A 20804-nucleotide genomic window follows, 5' to 3' on the forward strand; every position below is an offset into this window, starting at 1 on the left:
CTTCTTCACCACAACGGATCGATACAGCGTCCGCATTACTGAAGACGCCGCACCAATCCGCCTGTCGATCTCACGATCCACTCTTCCCTCACTCGTGAACAAGACTCCGAGGTACTTGAACTCCTCCACTTGGGGCAAGATCTCCTCCCCAACCCGGAGATGGCACTCCACCCTTTTCCGGGCGAGAACCATGGACTCGGACTTGGAGGTGCTGATTCTCATCCCAGTTGCTTCACACTCAGCTGCGAACCGATCCAGTGAGAGCTGAAGATCCTGGCCAGATGAAGCCATCAGGACCACATCATCTGCAAAAAGCAGAGACCTAATCCTGCAGCCACCAAACCAGATCCCCTCAACGCCTTGACTGCGCCTAGAATTCTGTCCATAAAAGTTATGAACAGAATCGGTGACAAAGGGCAGCCTTGGCGGAGTCCAATCCTCACTGAAAACGTGTCTGACTTACTACCGGCAATGCGGACCAAGCTCTGGCACTGATCATACAGGGAGCGGACTGCAACAATCAGACAGTCCGATACCCCGTACTCTCTGAGCACTCCCCACAGGACTTCCCGAGGGACACGGTCGAATGCCTTCTCCAAGTCCACAAAACACATGTAGACTGGTTGGGCAAACTCCCATGCACCCTCAAGGACCCTGCCGAGAGTATAAAGTTAAAGTTAAAGTACCAATGATTGTCACACACACACTAGGTGTGGCGAGATTATTCTCTGCATTTGACCCATCACCCTTGATCACCCCCTGGGAGGTGAGGGGAGCAGTGGGCAGCAGCGGTGGCCGCGCCCGGGAATCATTTTGGTGATTTAACCCCCAATTCCAACCCTATAGAGCTGGTCCACAGTTCCACGACCAGGACGAAAACCACACTGTTCCTCCTGAATCCGAGGTTCGACTATCCGGCGTAGCCTCCTCTCCAGTACACCTGAATAGACCTTACCGGGAAGGCTGAGGAGTGTGATCTCACGATAGTTAGAACACAACCTCCCGTTCCCCTTCTTAAAGAGAGGAACCACCACCCCGGTCTGCCAATCCAGTGGTACCGCCCCCGATGTCCACGCGATGCTGTAGAGTCTTGTCAACCAAGACAGCCCCACAGCATCCAGAGCCTTAAGGAACTCCGGGCGGATCTCATCTACCCCCAGGGCCTTGCCACCGAGGAGCTTTTTAACTACCTCAGCAACCTCAGCCCCAGAAATAGGAGAGCCCACCACAGACTCCCCAGGCACTGCTTCCTCATAGGAAGACGTGTTGGTGGGATTGAGGAGGTCTTCGAAGTATTCCCTCCACCGATCCACAACATCCGCAGTCGAGGTCAGCAGAACACCATCCTCGCCATACACGGTGTTGATAGTGCACCGCTTCCCCTTCCTGAGGCGGCGGATGGTGGTCCAGAATTGCTTCGAAGCCGCCCGGAAGTCGTTTTCCATGGCCTCACCGAACTCCTCCCATGTCCGAGTTTTTGCCTCTGCGACCGCAGAAGCCGCACACCGCTTGGCCCGTCGGTACTTGTCCGCTGCCTCAGGAGTCCTATGAGCCAAAAGAACCCGATAGGACTCCTTTTTCAGCTTGACGGCATCCCTCACCGCCGGTGTCCACCATCGGGTTCTAGGATTACCGCCACGACAAGCACCAACTACCTTGCGGCCACAGCTCCAATCAGCCGCCTCGACAATAGAGGCGCGGAACATGGTCCATTCGGACTCAATGTCCAGCACCTCCCTCGTGATATGTTCAAAGTTCTTCCGGAGGTGGGAATTGAAACTCTCTCTGACAGGAGACTCTGCCAGACGTTCCCAGCAAACCCTCACAATGCGTTTGGGCCTGCCAGGTCTGTCCGGCATCCTCCCCCACCATCGCAGCCAACTCACCACCAGGTGGTGATCGGTAGAAAGCTCCGCCCCTCTCTTCACCCGAGTGTCCAAAACATGAGGCCGCAAATCCGATGACACAAGTACAAAGTCGATCATGGAACTGCGGCCTAGGGTGTCCTGGTGCCAAGTGCACATATGGGCACCCTTATGTTTGAACATGGTGTTCGTTATGGACAATCTGTGACGGGCACAAAAGTCCAATAACAAAACACCGCTCGGGTTCAGATCCGGGCAGCCATTCTTCCCAATCACGCCTCTCCAGGTTTCACTGTCGCTGCCAACATGAGCATTGAAGTCCCCCAGTAGAACGAGAGAATCACCCGGGGGAGCACTCTCAAGTACTCCCTCGAGTGAATCCAAAAAGGGTGGGTACTCTGAGCTGCGGTTTGGCGCGTAAGCGCAAACCACAGTCAGGACCCGTTCCCCCACTCGAAGGCGGAGGGAAGCTACCCTCTCGTCCACCGGGTTGAACTCCAATGTGCAGGCTCTGAGCCGGGGGGAAACAAGAATTGCCACCCCAGCCCGTCGCCTCTCACTGTCCAGCCCCTCTCGAGAGAACTGGTTCCAGAACCCTTGCTGTGCGTCGAAGTGAGTCCGACTATATCTAGCCGGAACTTCTCCACCTCGCGCACTAGCTCAGGCTCCTTCCCCCCCAGCGAGGTGACGTTCCACGTCCCAAGAGCTAGCTTCTGTAGCCGAGGATCGGACCGCCAAGTGCCCTGCCCTCGGCTTCCGCCCAGCTCACATCGCACCCGACCTCTATGACCCCTGCTATGGGTGGTGAGCCCATTGGAGGGGGGACCCACGTTGCCTCTTCGGGCTGTGCCCGGCCGGGCCCCATGGGGACAGGCCCGGCCACCAGGCGCTCACCATCGTGCCCCACCTCCGGGCCTGGCTCCAGAGGGGGGCCCCGGTGACCCGCGTCCGGGCAAGGGAAATCTGGGTTCCTTGTTTGTTTTCTTCATAGAGGTCTTCGAGCTGCTCTTTGTCTGATCCCTCACCTAGGACCAGTTTGTCTTGGGAGACCCTACCAGGGGGCATAAAGCCCCCGGACAACATAGCTCCTAGGATCATTGGGACACGCAAACTCCTCTACCATGTTAAGGTGGCAGCTCAGAGAGGAGATATATATATATATATATATATATATATATATATATATATATATATATATAGGCCCACATGTATAGTATCAATGTTTATGTTGTCCATGGAAAGAAGTTAGTAAGAAGCAAAAGAAAAACAACCAACCATGGATGACAAAAGGACTGAAAAATGCTTGTCACAAAAAAAAGACATTATATGGAATATTAATAACACAGACATCTATAGAGGCAGAAAATAAGTATAATACATATAAAAACAAGCTAATTGGTATACTAGGAACATGTAAGAAGGAATACTACAGACAATTATTAAAGAAGAACAGAAACAACATGAGAGCAACATGGGGCATCCTAAATAGCATCATTAAAAATGCTGCTGAGAAAGATTACCCCCAGTACTTTCTACATGGAAATACAAAAAATGACAATATGAACCAAATAGTTGAACGTTTTAATGATTACTTTGTTAATATCGGAAAAAATCTGGATCAAAGTATTCCAAATGCAGATGATGGATCAGTTGAGGACTTGAGTGAGCTCATAGACAGAAATCCCAATTCCATGTTTCTTAAGAACGTGACAAAAGAAGAAATAATCAAAATTGTAAAACATTGTAAATCCAAGACCTCAACCGACTGTCATGGAATAGATATGGTAACCATAAAAAAGGTTATAGAAGACATTTCAGAACCTCTGACATATATCAGCAACGTATCATTTCTAACCGGCAAATTCCCTGACAAAATGAAAATTGCAAAAGTCGTACCAATTTATAAGAATGGAGACATACACCAGTTTACTAACTACACACCAGAATTCACAGCAAATATCTCAACATGGATAGCATTGATCCAAATAACAGAGGAAATGAGCAATGCAATAGATGGTAAAGAATGTGCGGCCGCAGTATTCATGGACTTAACTAAAGCATTTGACACAATTAATCATGATATTTTTATAACAAAACTAGAAGGATATGGCATCAGAGGTTTGGTCTTGAACTGGGTAAGAAGCTATTTAACCAACAGGAAACAATATGTGAAGATAGGTGAAAATATGTCAACATAGCTAGATATATCTTGTGGTGTACCCCAGGGATCAATACTGGGACCAAGATTGTTTCATCTTTATATAAACAACATTTGTAAAGTTACAAAGGACTTAAAGTTAGTTTTATTTGCAGACGACACAACTGCTTTATGTTCAGGAGAGAACACACAGAAGATCATACAAATAATAACAGAAGAAATGAACACATTAAAAAGATGCTTTGACAAAAACAGACTATCTTTGAGTCTCAGTAAAAGTAAAATAATGCTATTTGGTAACAGTAGAAGAGAAAGTCAGACACAAATACAAATAGACGGAATAGAAATTGAAAGAGTAAATGAAACCAAATGTCTAGGTATAATAATTGATGATAAATTGAACTGGAAATCTCATGTAAAAAATATACAACATAAAGTAGCAAGAAACACGTCAATAATGAATGAAGCAAAACATGTTCTAGACCAAAAATGACTTCATATTCTCTACTGCTCACTAGTGTTACATATCTGACTTATTGTGTAGAAATATGGGAAATAACTACAAAAGTACACTTCATTCATTAACTGTGTTACAAAAAAGATCAGTTATAATAATACATCATGTTGGATATAGACAACATTCAAACACTTTATTTATTGAATCAAAAATACTGAAATTCCACCACATAGTGAATTAGCAAACAACTAAAATGATACACAAAGCAAACTACAACCTGCTAACCAAAAAAAGTACAACAATTCTCAACAAAAGAGGAGAAATATAATCTTAGAGAAAAATGTAATTTAAAACATTTGTATGCACGTACAACACTTAAGACCTTCAGTATATCAGTATGTGGAATTAAATGATGGAATGGATGAAGCAAAGCAATCAAACAATGTACTAATATGATCCACTTCAAGAAACTCTTCACACTTAAAGTGTTTACAAAGTACAAAGAAGAAGATAAACATTCTCAATTTATTTCATCCATCATTCATTTTCTACATCATCTTACTCATCTCACCATATGAAATATAACTTACTTCACTCATTATTATTTATTTATTTTTTATTGTGATTACTTATGGAGTATATTGTGAATACATTGAGAACAGGAAGTGAACAAAAGTGTTAGCAAGTGTTATGTAAAAGAAAAGTGGTAGAATTAAATAAGCTCTGCTTCTTCCTACTCCTTTTCCAACATGTTGAAAAGACAAACTGGAAATTGTTATGTATCATGTTGTATGCATGCATGTGTGATGTATCATGTTGTATACATGCATGTGAGATGTATCATGTTGTATGCATACATGTGTGATGTATCATATTGTATGCATGCATGTGTGATGTATCCTGTTGTATACATGCATGTGTGATGTATCATGTTGTATGCATGCATGTGTGATGTATCATGTTGTATGCATGCATGTGTGATGTATCATGTTGTAGGCATTCATTTGTGATGTATCATGTTGTATGCATGCATGTGTGATGTATCATGTTGTATGCTTGCATGTGTGATGTATCATGTTGTATACATGCATGTGTGATGTATCATGTTGTATGCATGCATGTGTGATGTATAATGTTGTATGCATGCATGTGTGATGTATCATGTTGTATGCATGCATGTGTGATGTATCATGTTGTATGCTTGCATGTGTGATGCATCATGTTGTATGCATGCATGTGTGATGTGTCGTGTTGTATGCATGCATGTGTGATGTACCGTATTTTCCGCACTATAAGGCGCACCTAAAAACCACAAATTTTCTCAAAAGCTAACAGTGCGCCTTATAACCCGGTGCGCTTTATTACGATTAATTTTCATAAAGTTTCGATCTCGCAACTTCGGTAAACAGCCGCCATCTTTTTTCCCGGTAGAACAGGAAGCGCTTCTTCTTCTACGCAAGCAACCGCCAAGGAAAGCATCCGCCCCCATAGAACAGGAAGCGCTTCTTCTTCTACCCGCCCCCGGAAGAAGAAGAAAAAACGCGCGGATATCACCGTACGTTTCATTTCCTGTTTACATCTGTAAAGACCACAAAATGGCTCCTACTAAGCGATCCGGTTCATAAAAAGACGCAATCTCTCCATCCGCACACGGATTACTACCGTATTTCACAGCAACTGAACCGCACTGTGGAACGGGAGCACGTACGGTGAATATTCGCACCACAGGGAATGAGAAGTCATCCTTCACTGTGGTTCTAGCTTGCCATGCTAACTTCCACTCATGGTGATATTCAAAAGGAAGACCTTGCCAAAAGAGACCTTTCCAGCCGGCGTCATCATAAAAGCTAACTCGAAGGGATGGATGGATGAAGAAAAGATGAGCGAGTGGTTAAGGGAAGTTTACGCGAAGAGGCCGGGTGGCTTTTTTCACACAGCTCCGAAGGCGAACACACCTTCACTAAGACGGGCAGACAGCCTCGGACGACATACGCCAACATTTGCCAGTGGATCGTAAATGCTTGGGCAGATATTTCGGTCACAACTGTGGTCCGAGCTTTCCGGAAGGCAGGATTCACAGAACAACAGCGACACTGACTCCCGATGACTTCTACGAGACGGAACCGGCCATTTTGGATACCACGCTTGCGCAACTTTTCAATTCGGACACCGAAGACGAAGAATTCGAAGGATTTACGAATGAAGAATAACTTCAGAAGGTGAGCGCTATGTTTATTTTGTGTGTTGTGACATTAACGTTCGAGCAACATTATGTTACTATTGCTCTACACCATTTTGAATTTTACTATGTTTGTGATTGCACATTTGCGTACATTTTGGGACAGAGTTGTTAGAACGCTGGTTTTCAATATATTATTAAAGTTTGACTGAACTATCTGACTGTTTTTTTGACATTCACTTTAGCGCAGCGTTTTTTTGACATTCACTTTAGCGCAGCGTAGGCGCGGCTTATAGTCCGGGGCGGCTTATTGGTGGACAAAATTATGAAATATGTAATTCATAGAAGGTGCGGCTAATAATCCGGTGCGCCTTATAGTGCGGAAAATACGGTATCATGTTGTATGCATGCATGTGTGATGTATCATGTTGTATGCATGCATGTGTGATGTATCATGTTGTATGCATGCATGTGTGATGTATCATGTTGTATGCATGCATGTGTGATGTATCATGTTGTATGCATGCATGTGTGATGTATCATGTTGTATGCTTGCATGTTCCAAATAAACTCAACTCAACTAACACTTGGTGGACATTCAAGCCACAAAATGCAAATGGAGTATTGTTGGTGTATTTTGGATGGTTATAGAGGACCTCCCATTGGCTCCATTGCAAGTGGACTTTTATTTACATTTATGAGTTAGAATTAGGGCTGGGTGATGTATGGAATATACTGGATATATCGTGGGTTTGTCTCTGTGTGATATAGAAAATGACTATATGGTGATATTGGAGTATATGTTCTCACACAGTTGCTTTTAGCTGCAGGCATTACACTACAGGCTCTTCTCACTCTTTCTTGTCTCTCCTTCTCACAGAGACATAAAACAAGCGCACCTTCTTACATACGTCACATACTGTCACGTGTGCAACGTCATACGCTCTCACGAAGTAGACAGGTAGCGGCATGGTAACGTTAGCTGTGGTGCTAGTGGTAATACGAGAGAAAGAAGGTGCCAATCTGGTAACAAATGAAGGAAGAATTAATTCCCAAGAAAAACAGCACGGGGTCCATCGTCTGGCGGTGGTTTGGCTTCAAGCGGGAAGATGTTGAACAGACAACCGTTATGTGTCAAGTATGCGGCAAAAGCGTTGCTACAAAAAGTAGCAGCACTGCTAATGTAGCATCATTTGAAAAGTCACCCGCTAGAGAATGAGGAGTGCTTGAAACTCTGCATGTCAACATCTCGGCCGGTGCCACACCCACAAAATATCTAAGCAACCATTTCCAGATCAACACCGTATGAAACAAATAGTCAACAACAGAAGGAGATAACGTCCGCAGAAACCTACCACATAGTGAAGGACATACACTATTTGATTTCCTATTATGCAGCTCATTTTTATTTGACACTTATTGAAATATCTTGTGTGACATCATGCACAAAAGTGCATTTTATTTGTTTTTAACTACTGTAGTGGCGTTCAGTACAAAAAGTGCACTTTAATTTAGTGTTGTTGTGATATGTCATCTTAGTGACATCATGCACAAAAGTGCACTAATAACTTGTTTTAAAATGTCTCTGACAATCTTGCACTTTCTGTTTTGAAATGACATGAATGTTTGTACCACTGCTCAATAACTGTTTAATAAATACACTTTTGCTAAATTGACTTAGTTGTGGTTTCCCTCTCTGCATGAAAGTTTAAAAGTAGCATATATTAATGCAGTATGAAGAATAATGTTTTAAAGTAGACACATAGAATCATCATACTGCTGTGATTATATGCATCAAGTGTTCATTCAAGAATAAGGCAAAAATATCCACATATATATGGTGTATCGTGACGTGGCCTAAACATATCCACATATATATGGTGTATCGTAACATGGCCTAAACATATCCACATATATATGGTGTATCGTGACATGGACTAAACATATCCACATATATATGGTGTATCGTGACGAGTTGTAAACATATCCACATATACATGGTGTATCGTGACATGGCCTAAACATATCCACATATATATGGTGTATCGTGACATGGCCTAAACATATCCACATATATATGGTGTATCGTGACGTGTTCTAAACATATTCACATATACATGGTGTATCGTGACATGGCCTAAACATATCCACATATATATGGTGTATCTTGACATGGACTAAACATATCCACATATATATGGTGTATCGTGACATGGAGTAAACATATCCACATATATATGGTGTATCGTGACATGGCCTAAACATATCCACATATATATGGTGTATCGTGACATGGCCTAAACATATCCACATATTAATAAAAGGCCATATCGCCCAGCCCTAGTTAGAATGTGATTTATTTATTTTTATATATCCACCCTCATGTCTTTTATAATGATTGTGAACGATAGAAAACAATCCCCAAAAAAGTGCAGTTCCCCTCTAAATTCCAATGATTAGATTTAAGACTTGAAGTGTATGAGCATGAAGTGATGAAGCCTACTTGGATGAGTCTTCTAAGACAAAGTGAACAGTCCAGTTGTGATGGATTGAATGCCCTGAGAATAAAATGATATGTGCTTACTTGTACTGTGATGAAGCTGTGAGGACTCAGGTGCTTTGTCTTCATGCTCTTCAGTCTTCACAGAGACAACTGTCAGTGGAAACTTGCTGAGATCAGTCTCCTCCTGCCCTGGAAGAAACTCTTCCTCCTGAGTAACCCAGAGATCCTCCTCTTCTTCTTTAATGTGGGGGGGCTGTGCATCCTCCTGCTGCTGAAGGGGACGTTCTTCTTGACGAGCGTTCATCTGTTGGACGTCCGCAAGACAACACAAACAAACTTCAGCTCAGATGTGTCAAATATTTTTTAGTCTATCAAATATAATATTCTCCAAATGGACAGACACCACTTAGTGGTGATGTTCTTCTACACTTGGAATAATCATCAGTTATTGATTATTATGAATTGTGTAATTGATCTTGTTTTCTGCATTTAAATAAATTATTGATAAAAAGTAACAACTTATAGAAAACCTCCTGCTGGGATTTTAATACCGTCATGACTGCATTAAGTCAGTCTGCACGTATAAAAGTTTCATTGTGCTGCAGCATCGAGTGACGCCAACTCGCTCCTCCCACTACCAACCTACCAGCCAACCTTGACGTGTCACGTGCACCTCCAAAATAGTCCGACCTCACGTCAACGGTGACCAGGACTGCAGAGCTGTGATCGGTTGGCTTTACTTTTACGCGCAATATCCTCTCCTCGTTCTTCCTTCTGCGAAAGCAACATTCTTAAACCCAACAAAAAACCAACAGAAGTGCAGCGAAGCACGTGTAACAAGTGCCAGCGAGTGTGGCCGTGCGATAGTATGTTGGTTGAACCTCACTCACACCTTAAGAAATGTGCTGGCGTGAGAATATATATACACTATATTGCCAAAAGTATTTGGCCATTCATCCAAATGATGACAATCAGGTGTCCTAATCACTTATAAAACCAAGCACTTAGGCATGGAGACTGTTTTTACAAACATTTTGTGAAAGAATGGGCCGCTCTCAGTGATTTCCAGCGTGGAACTGTCATAGGATGCCACCTGTGCAACAAATCCAGTCGTGAAATTCCCTCGCTCCTAAATATTCCAAAGTCAACTGTCGGCTTTATTATAAGAAAAGTGAAGAGTTTGGGAACAACAGCAAGTCAGCCACCAAGTGGTGGGCCACGTAAACTGATAGAGAGGTCGGCATAGTGCAAAGACTCTCTGAACAGTCAGTTGCTACAGAGCTCCAAACTTCATGTGACCTTCCAATTAGCCCACGTACAGAACGCAGAGAGCTTCATGGAATGGCTTTCCATGGCCGATCAGCTGCATCTAAGCCATACATCACTAAGTACAATGCAAAGCGTGGGATGCAGTGGTGTAAAGCATGTCACCACTGGACTCTAGAACAGTGGAGACGCCTGGACTGATGAATCACGCTTTTCCATCTGGCAACCTGATGGACCAGTCTGGGTTTGGAGGTTGCCAGGAGAACGCTATATTTCGTACTGCATTGTGCCGAGTGTGGAATTTGGTGGAGGAGGAATTATGGTGTGGGGTTGGTTTTTCAGGAGTTGGGCTTGGCCCCTTAGTTCCAGTGAGAGGAACTTTGAATGCTCCAGGATACCAAAACATGTTGGACAATTCCATGGGATGGCACTTCAAGTTCTTATGTGAATAAAGGCAGGTGGCCAAATACTTTTTGAAAGATAGTGTATATAAATATATAAATATATATATTTTTTTGAGAATATTTGGGTACCTCATGATTCGATTACAAACAAAATATTGATGCATGTTCAATTTGTGTACAGTATATTAAAGCCAATTTTATTATTTAACATTTATTTCATTAAATATTTACTTACATATATAATATATATATACAATCATTTACAATTGTGCAAATAGTGTATTCATAATAACAAGCATCAGTTGATTGAATTTTCATATGTCCGCCCGAATGCAGCTGAGATAGGCTCCAGCACCCCCCCCCCCCCCCCCCCAATCCCAAAAAAAGACAAGCGGTAGGAAAATGGATGGGTGGATGTCATCAAGGTAATAGAAGTGCGTGCAAACAACATAATTTGTATTTATTGCTAATAAAGTTAGCACCAACACAAAGTAGACTACTGCAATGTATGTGTAATACATTATATTACACTGTCATAATAATAATGATTTTAATGTTTATCCTGTAAAGCGTCTTTGAGTACACTGAAAAGTGCTATACCAAATATAATGTTTTATTATTATTATTATACCATGTGACTTATTCCAGACTTAAATTACGAGACGTTTGTTCCTTTCTAGTAACAACTATTTAATGATGTTAAGCGTGACTGTACTATACAGCAAAAAAACAGTTAAGGAATTAAATAAGTCAATATAATTGTCATAGAGAACATATAAAATACACTCCTCAGACGCTCGCATTTGCTACAAAGGCCTGCTAGCGGGCTAACGCTAGCACGTTAGCTTCGAACAACATATCAGGTAAATAATATAAACATATATAATGTATATTACCTCATAAGCCGCATGTACAAGAGAGGAGTGGAATATATTCTTCTTATTGTTACACCAGCAACTCTTAAATGGGACTTTCTGTTGTTCTGTGGCTGGGCGAAGGAAGTGTGCACCACTCACTATTGTCCCAGTGAAACACGTGTTTGGACAACATTTGTTCCGCGGTTGAGAACACCTCGATGACGTCACACAGGAGGAAGAACAAAACAAGATGGCGTCTGACGGAGAATACCTTGTTTTGGTTATTATGCTTTCTTGGTCTTAATTACAACGTCCATGTGCACATGTATGTCGTTTAACAGAGTAAACGTCCTTATTACGGTAATTGTTTGTATGCGGATACATTAGTCTGAGTGCACTTTGACGTGCTAGCCTAGCCTGCTGCTTAGCTTAGCTTGTTAGCTGCTAACAAAGAGAGGCGGAAGTGATCGACACATCAAAGCAGAGATCCAATGTAAGTGTAAAGTGTTTTTATTGTGTGAACATGTCTACATTACAAATGATGTGAGTGAATCAGCGACTAACTGCTGCCGTTGAAGAAATATTTGTAATGTTCGGAAAAAACAAAAAACAATAGCAGAGTATGAGGAGGAACTTTGTCCAAAAAAGAGGAGAAGGAGCGACAACATCAACTACTGGACGCTTTTTTCAAGAAACATCAAGTTGTGTTACAAATCCATCCATCCAGCCATCCATCCATCCATTTTCTTCTGCTTATCCGAGGTCGGGTCGCGGGGGCAGCAGCCTAAGTAGGGAAGCCCAGACTTCCCTCTCCCCAGCCGCTTCGTCCAGCTCTTCCCGGGGGCGTTCCCAGGCCAGCCGTGAAACATAGTCTACCCAACGTGTCCTGGGTCTTCCCCGTGGCCTCCTACCGGTCGGATGTGCCCTAAACACCTTCCTAGGGAGGCGTTCGGGTGGCATCCTGACCAGATGCCCGAACCACCTCATCTGGCTCTTCTCGATGTGGAGGAGCAGCGGCTTTACTTTGAGCTCCTCCCGGATGACAGAGCTTCTCACCCTATCTCTAAGGGAGAGCCCCGCCAACCGGTGGAGGAAACTCATTTCGGCCGCTTGTACCCGTGATCTTGTCCTTTCGGTCATGACCCAAAGCTCATGACCATAGGTGAGGATGGGAACGTAGATCAACCGGTAAATTGAGAGCTTTGCCTTCCGGCTCAGCTCCTTCTTCACCACAACGGATCGATACAGCATCCGCATTACTGAAGACGCCGCACCGATCCGCCTGTCCATCTCACGATCCACTCTTCCCTCACTCGTGAACAAGACTCTGAGGTACTTGAACTCCTCCACTTGGGGCAGGGTCTCCTCCCCAACCCGGAGATGGCACTCCACCCTTTTCCGGGCGAGAACCATGGACTCGGACTTGGAGGTGCTGATTCTCATCCCCCCTGAAGATCCTGGCCAGATGAAGCCATCAGGACCACATCATCTGCAAAAAGCAGAGACCTAATCCTGCAGCCACCAAACCAGATCCCCTCAACGCCTTGACTGCGCCTAGTAATTCTGTCCATAAAAGCTATGAACAGAATCGGTGCCTTGGCGGAGTCCAACCCTGACTGGAAATGTGGCCGACTTACTGCCGGCAATGCGGACCAAGCTCTGACGCTGATCGTACAGGAACGGACCGCCACAATCAGACAGTCCGATACCCCATACTCTCTGAGCACTCCCCACAGGACTTCCCGAGGGACACGGCTGAATGCCTTCTCCAAGTCCACAAAGCACATGTAGACTGGTTGGGCAACCTCCTATGCACCCTCAAGGACCCTGCGGAGAGTATAGACCTGGTCCACAGTTCCTCCACCAGGACGAAAACCACACTGTTCCTCCTGAATCCGAGGTTAGACTATCCGGTGTAAACTCCTCTCCAGTACCCCTGAATAGACCTTCCCGGGAAGGCTGAGGATGCTTATACATATTGTTACAACAATTACTACAATAAAAACACTAACCTTATGACGGATGCTTTTGCAATTGTTCGATTTGATCTTTCACAACACCTAGTGGCCACAATAATTCATTAGTCAAGCTCATGGCGTAGAAAGTTGAACGATGCGGACAGGTTTGTTACTGGATATTTTCTATCCGACTTCTGTTTTGGAGACTTTGTGTACGTATTAAGCAACTATAATTATTTGATATGCTTAAATGTGCTGTTTTAGCTTAGCTGTTGTGTAGCTGCTAGCTCCTACAGCAGGTGTGTCCAAAGTGCAGCCCATAGCTATGTTTTTAACCGACAACAGGGAGTGTTGAAAATGTGGTATTTGCGTGTCGGTCCAATCAGCGGCAGCTACGCCCTGTTTCGTCATTGGACCTAAGTCTTTGGCTTTGTAGGCGGGACAGAGAGCAAGGGAACAATGTGGGACAGCAATGGTGTTCATCTTAAACCATGCTAGTTGTTGCAATGAAAGGTCAACATGATCTAAGGCCTCCTGGTATGAGTCGTCTGACTGGTGATCATAACAGGTGGCGATACATACGGACGCAGCTCAGTCAGCCAGGGCTTTCACTGATAGAACAGTTGGAGCAGTCCTTGTCCTTCACTCCTTCCCGGGAGGAGGCGTACCCAGTAGATGTCGGCCATTGCTGCTACTTCAGGCTGTGGTACGAGCACGAGCATGGAGGAGCCTTTGTAGTGGTGTCGCAGCTTGGTGGTCGTGCCGTCAGGTAACACCAGGAAGGTTCCTTCTGTGCAACACTGACTGCTGCTTTTTTCTCCCTGGACTCTGACTTCACATCTGGTGTTGTCCTTCAGACCTGGGCCAAGAAGCCACGTAAACCGTGGCAAGAATGTGGGCGATAAGAGTGTATGTGCGTGGGCATGAACTTGCACCCAGTTTCAACTGGAACTCAGGACATATGATTAGTTGCACGGCCTATTCTAATCTATTTTAAACATTTCTTAATCACCTTATCCTTCTTTAACTGAATTATATCCCAACTTTAGCTACCTGTAAAAATGAGTGACTTATTCTAGTCCATTTGTAAATAAATAGTTTTCCTAAATATAATATATTTGTATATATAATATACTGTACACATATCATGTATATATTCGTATATATGTTAGATTTTTTATCGCTATATTAGTCTATTTATACCTGCATTGTACTTTCCATCCTTACACTTTCCATCATTGTAACTGAGCTACTGTGTTGAACAATTTCCCTTGTGGATCATTAAAGTTTGTATAAGTCTAAGTCTAAATTATAGTCTCTTCACTTTAACCAGACAGTCATTAGGACAAAAGACCCTGCGAGGACTTTGCCCTTTAAAAGGGAAAGCCCGAAAAAAGACAGTAATAAGATAAATTCATCACATTTGCTATGAGGCATTTTATTATTCATGTATTTTGTTCTTGTTACTTGGGGCGGTATAGCTCGGTTGCTAGGGTGGCCGTTCCAGCAACTTGAGGGTTCCAGGTTCGATCCCAGCTTCTGCCATCGTAGCTGTTGTGTCCTTGGGCAAGACATTTTACTCACCTGCTCCCAATTAACATTGGTTTAAATGTAACTTAGGTATTGGGTTTCACTATGTAAAGCGCTTTGAGTCACTAGAGAAAAGCGCTATATAAATATAATTCACTTCACATGATATGTTTTTGTTCTGTTTTCTCATTTCAAGGGGAACTGCACTTTTTGGAATCATTCACAGTCCCTTTGTAAGTTAAAGTTCAGGTCCCAACTGTAGTCCCACACTAGGTGTGGTGAAATGATCCTCTGCATTTGACCCATCCCCAAGTTCACCCCCTGGGAGGTGAGGGCAGCGGAGGCCGCGCTCGGGAATCATTTGGTGATTTAACCCCCAACCCTTGATGCTGAGTGCCAAGCAAGGAGGCAATGGGTCCCATTTTTATAGTCTTTGGTATGACTCGGCCGGGGTTTGAACTCCCGACTTTCCAGTGTCAGGGCAGACACTCTAACCACAAGGCCACTGAGCAGGTCGATGGTTAATGCATCCTCAATAGAAAATAAACCTTCGCAAAAGTTAGCTAACAATTGAGTCATTAGTAGCCGCTCTATTCTGCCTATAAAGTGCTCTAAATAACATCCTAAAACCCCCTTCAACATTTTAAATACACACTGTAAGTATATATGTAATGTAGTAACATTCTTAATATGTCATATTTACATATCTTGCTCATTTTAAGCATACAATGTCTGCTCTCACTGGGCTGCCGACTGATGAGATGTTCATATCTTCCCCTTTAGATGAAGAATTAGTCCTCACAAAGGGTTAAAAAAGGGTGGGTGCAAAAGAGCATATTTCCGTGTCTTTCTTGCCATCTTCAGGTCTAAGTTGAATGTCAAAGTTGACCAAGTTCTCGGTTTATGTCCACAACCTTCACCATATACATGAGAGGCATGATTTATAATCTAGAATTAGCTTTCACCATCTTAGAGGCGATAAAGCAGCTCAGTATGTCAATATAGCAACATAAGCTAGTTATTTCTGTGATCAATGCGCCGCTAAAAGTAGGTCCTTAACGTTAGCGCTTATAATAACAATATCGCTAATACTTGGTTAATATTCAGGTCACAAAATGTAAATGGAGTATTGTTGGCAGTTTTTGGATGGTTATTTGGAGGACTTTGTGGGTCTAATAGAGGAGCTCCCATTGACTCCAATGTTATAGATATTATCCACAATGAAGTTACAGTAAAAACTAAGCACACAAGGGAAAGTACATTCATATACACATGAAGTACACATATGTGTAAGAATCATGTTAACCACCAGAATATCGTCTCGTTCTCCTAAAACCAATATCGAGTATTCTTTGGTGAGCTGACCGTATCGTCACACCCTTAGTTAAAAGCACACCATCCCCATGACATGACAATTCCACGTGATGTAGAACAGGAGTACCACATTTTAAACATATACACTAAGGGTGTAACGGTACACAAAAATTTCGGTTCGGTACGTACCTCGGTTTAGAGGTCACGGTTCGGTTCATTTTTGGTACGGTAAGAAAACAACAAAATAGAAATTTTCTGGTTATTTATTTGCCAAAATTTGTAAACAATGGCTTTATCCTTTTAACATTGCTTTAAAATAGCTCTGTGAGTGATGGATGTGAGCCACCACTAGGCTGATCAGTGCAACAGCAGGCAGTCATGAATGCTAAGCATAACAATAACATACATATACACACAGGGTCCATTGGCAGGGTTAATGTGGTCAACATATATCAATCAATCAATCAATGTATATTTATATAACCCTAAATCACAAGTGTCTCAAAGGGCTGCACAAGCCACAACAACATCCTTGGTTCAGAGCCCACAAAAGGTCAAGGAAAAACTCACAACCCAGTGGGACGTTGATGTGAATGTGAGGACCGCAGATGTGGGTGACCCCCCGCCCCCCTCTAGGGGAGACCGGATGCAATGGACGTCGAGTGGGTCTAGTATAATATTGTGAAAGTCCAGTCCATAGTGGATCTAACATAATAGTGAGAGTCCAGTACATAGTGGGGCCAGCCGGAGACCATCCCGAGCGGAGACGGATCAGCAGCGCAGAGATGTCCCGAACCGATGCACAGGTCCACCCCGGGTCCCGACTCTGGACATATATATATATATATATATATATATATATATATATATATATGTATATATATATATATATATATATATATATATATATATATATATATATATATATAAAATGAAAACTAAATAAGATAAGGCTCAGACTTGGTTTCTTAACAAAACCTTTCTACATATAAAGTGCAACATTAAACTGCTTCAAGTTGTTGCTCAGATTAAATAAAATGACAAAACTTTTCTTCTACATACAAAAAGTGCAACATTAAACAGTTTCAAGTCAACTCATCCTCAGATTAACTTTTCTTTCCCCCCCTCAGCCTTTAACCCTGGTGACTTTCACTCAATCTTCATGTTTTTTGCCAGAAAAATCAGTTCATCCACATTGTGTGCAGAAAGAGCAGACCTGCTTGCAGTTCCAATGTCTCCAGCTGTGGAAAATACCCTTTCGCTGGGCACGGAGGTAGCAGGTATGGCGAGGTAGTGCCTGGCTAACTTGGCAGTAAGGGGATATATATGGGCTCATTGTTCTTCCACCATAGAAGTGGGTCAAAATATAGATTTTAATGCAATATAGTCTTAAAACTGCTGCTATAAAAACACCAACGGCATTCGTTATTGCTTTAGCCCTGCATGACTCGCCGAGGAGAGGCTGCTTGAATGCGGTGGTAGCTGTGTTTGTTCGTCTTTCTCTTCGTTGAAGCAATGTTATCCATTGTTGTATCGCACCGCGAAGCCGAAGTGTTCCCAAACGGGAGATCTTAACGAGGCAAGAGGGTCTTCCAGCTCTGGCTTTTACATGTTGTAGTAGCCCGGTCGCTGCTAGCATGCCGTGTGTTGTGCCTCGGTGTGCATTGTTTACACAACGTGCGGTGCGCTACTTAATATGTTCCTGTGGAAACTCGTTCGGTACACCTCCGAACCAAACCGAACCCCCGTACCGAAACGGTTCAATACAAATACACGTACCGTTACACCCTTAATACACACACATCTGAAGAATATAAAAAATAAATATATTTGGTGGGCCAAACAAAATGACTCGGCGAACCAATGTTTGGTATGGGCGATATGACCTAAAATCTATATCCTAATAACAATATATGTTTTGATATATCATTTGGTATATGATTGATAATAGAAGAATGTCACAACTGGTTACAAAGGCTCCTAATTTGGCAGCTGACATATGCAGTAACATATTGTGTCATTTCTAATTGTATTATTTTGTCCAAACAATTATTATTAATGTACTTGTTTATTTACTATTAATATCTGGTTACTTTCTTTGAGAAAATAATACTGGAAATGATGTAATATTTTACTGCATATTTCAGCAACTAAATTAGGAGCCTGTGTAGCCTGTTTTAAAATGGTTCTATTAGTAATTCTATATGAAATAATATATCGCAAAATCAATTTTAAACCATATCGTCTATCCATAGTAAAAAGTCCTGTCGTCCTGGTTTGTTTTTATTGTCCTGTGCATAATGTTGTAAAGAGCAGCGTGTTTGTGCGTCACTGAGATTTCAAGACAGTTCATACGAGAACTTGTTTTTCCTAAGTGCATGTAAAAGTACTGAATGCATTGTGTGACTGAACAGAGATGGTGTGTTTGTCTTGCAGACGTCTGTGAAGAACATCTTCACCCTGAGCAACAGCAGTGGAGCTTCAGGATGGAGCCACAGCCCTCCCACATTAAGAAGGAAGAGGAATACCCACTGATCTCCCATTTTAAAGAAGAAGAGGAGGACCCACTGACCCATTACTTTAAAGAGGAAGCGGTGGACCCACTGAGCCCTCACATTAAAGAGGAAGAGGAGGAACACAGCATCAGTCAGGAAGGAGATCATATTGAAGGACTGGTGGAGTTCCCAGTGACTGGTGTCCCTGTGAAGAGTGAAGATGATGAGGTCAAAGGTGAAAGTGAGGAGAAGAGAGAGGCGGAGCCTCCAAGCAGCAGCTCAACACAACACATGACAACAGAAGCTGATGGAGACCACTGTGGAGGATCACAAGCAGACAAGATCTTAGCTCCACTATCAGATAGTGAGGACACAACGTCACACTCTCCTGACACTGATGATGAACACTCTAAAGATGATGCAACATGTCACACTGACAACACTCACTTCACATGTTCTCACTGTCACAAAACTTTTAAATACCATAGTTCGCTGAAAAGACACATGAGAACACACACTGGAGAAAAAACTTTTATCTGTTCAATCTGTAGTAAAAGTTTTGTAGAAAGTCACACATTGAAAGTACACATGAGAACACACACTAGTGAAAAAACTTTTTCTTGTTCAATCTGTGGTAAAGGTTTTACACAATGGCAATCTTTCAAAAAACACTTGAGAACACACACTGGTGAAAAACCCTTTTCCTGTTCAACCTGTGGTAAAGGTTTTACACAAAGTCAACATTTGAAAGGACACATGAGAACACACACTGGTGAAAAACCCTTTTCCTGTTCAAACTGTGGTAAAGGTTTTACTAAAAGTCAATATTTGAAAGTCCACATGAGAACACACACTGGTGAAAAACGTTTTTCCTGTTCAACTTGTGGTAAAGAGTTTACACAAAGTCAGAGTGTGAAAATGCACATGAGAAAACACACTGGTGAAAAACCTTTTTCTTGTTCAATCTGTGGTAAAGGTTTTACTAAAAGGCAATCTTTGAAAAGACACATGAGAAGACACCCAGGAGAGAAAGTGTTGAGTTGCAGTGTGTGTGGTGAAAGATTGTCTTCTAAGTACCAGTGTAAGAAACACAAGTGTGCTGGTGAGAACAGCAGCAGCAAATGAAACTGCAGGATTTGAAATAAACTGTCAAGACTTTAATGTTGACTTTCTAACAACATCAGCACATATAACATGTGTGACATCATTGTTGTTTGTGTAACTATCTTTTTAATATGCTTCTACATTTATAGATTAGATAGTTTAAAATATGGAAGTATTCCATATTTGTATTTCTACTTGTTAATAATCCCATAGATTAGCCCCTCTTTATAATATACATATTTACTAGGTTAGGGTTAGGGGCGATTGCATGGAGGACACAAACAGTTTTTGGCCGTGCGTGTGGTGACAATGTTCCATTCATACATGATGTTCTATAGCCTACATTTCATTTCCTTTTCATAGCTTCAAATAAAGAGATTGTCATATCCAAACATATTAACACATTCAATCATTTGCACGCCTCAAACTAGTCAACACAGTCGCCCTCACTATCAGCTTAAAGGTAAAGGCTGTACAACTACCATAACTCAACCTGTACTACTACCATAAGTCAACTTAACTACTACCATAACTCAACCTGTACTACTATCATAAGTCAACGTAACTACTACCATAACTCAACCTGTACTACTATCATAAGTCAACTTAACTACTACCATAACTCAACCTGTACTACTACCATAAGTCAACTTAACTACTACCATAACTCAACCTGTACTACTATCATAAGTCAACGTAACTACTACCATAACT

General features: G+C 42.5%; 2 protein-coding genes across 2 annotated transcripts in view; one reads left to right on the plus strand and one right to left on the minus strand.

The window, feature by feature from the left end:
* LOC140680159 (uncharacterized) overlaps positions 1–11820 on the minus strand; it is a 108746-nt gene extending 96926 nt beyond the window's left edge. The window contains exon 1 of the mRNA XM_072916534.1: positions 11729–11820. The gene's annotated coding sequence lies outside the window, so the exon portion shown is untranslated. The remainder of the gene's footprint in view (positions 1–11728) is intronic.
* LOC133570632 (uncharacterized) overlaps positions 1–20804 on the plus strand; it is a 296050-nt gene that overhangs the window by 203380 nt on the left and 71866 nt on the right. The gene's annotated exons all lie outside the window — the stretch shown is intronic.

The sequence above is a fragment of the Nerophis lumbriciformis genome, linkage group LG28 (genome assembly GCF_033978685.3).
Source record: "Nerophis lumbriciformis linkage group LG28, RoL_Nlum_v2.1, whole genome shotgun sequence".
Classification (NCBI taxonomy): Eukaryota; Metazoa; Chordata; class Actinopteri; order Syngnathiformes; family Syngnathidae; genus Nerophis; species Nerophis lumbriciformis.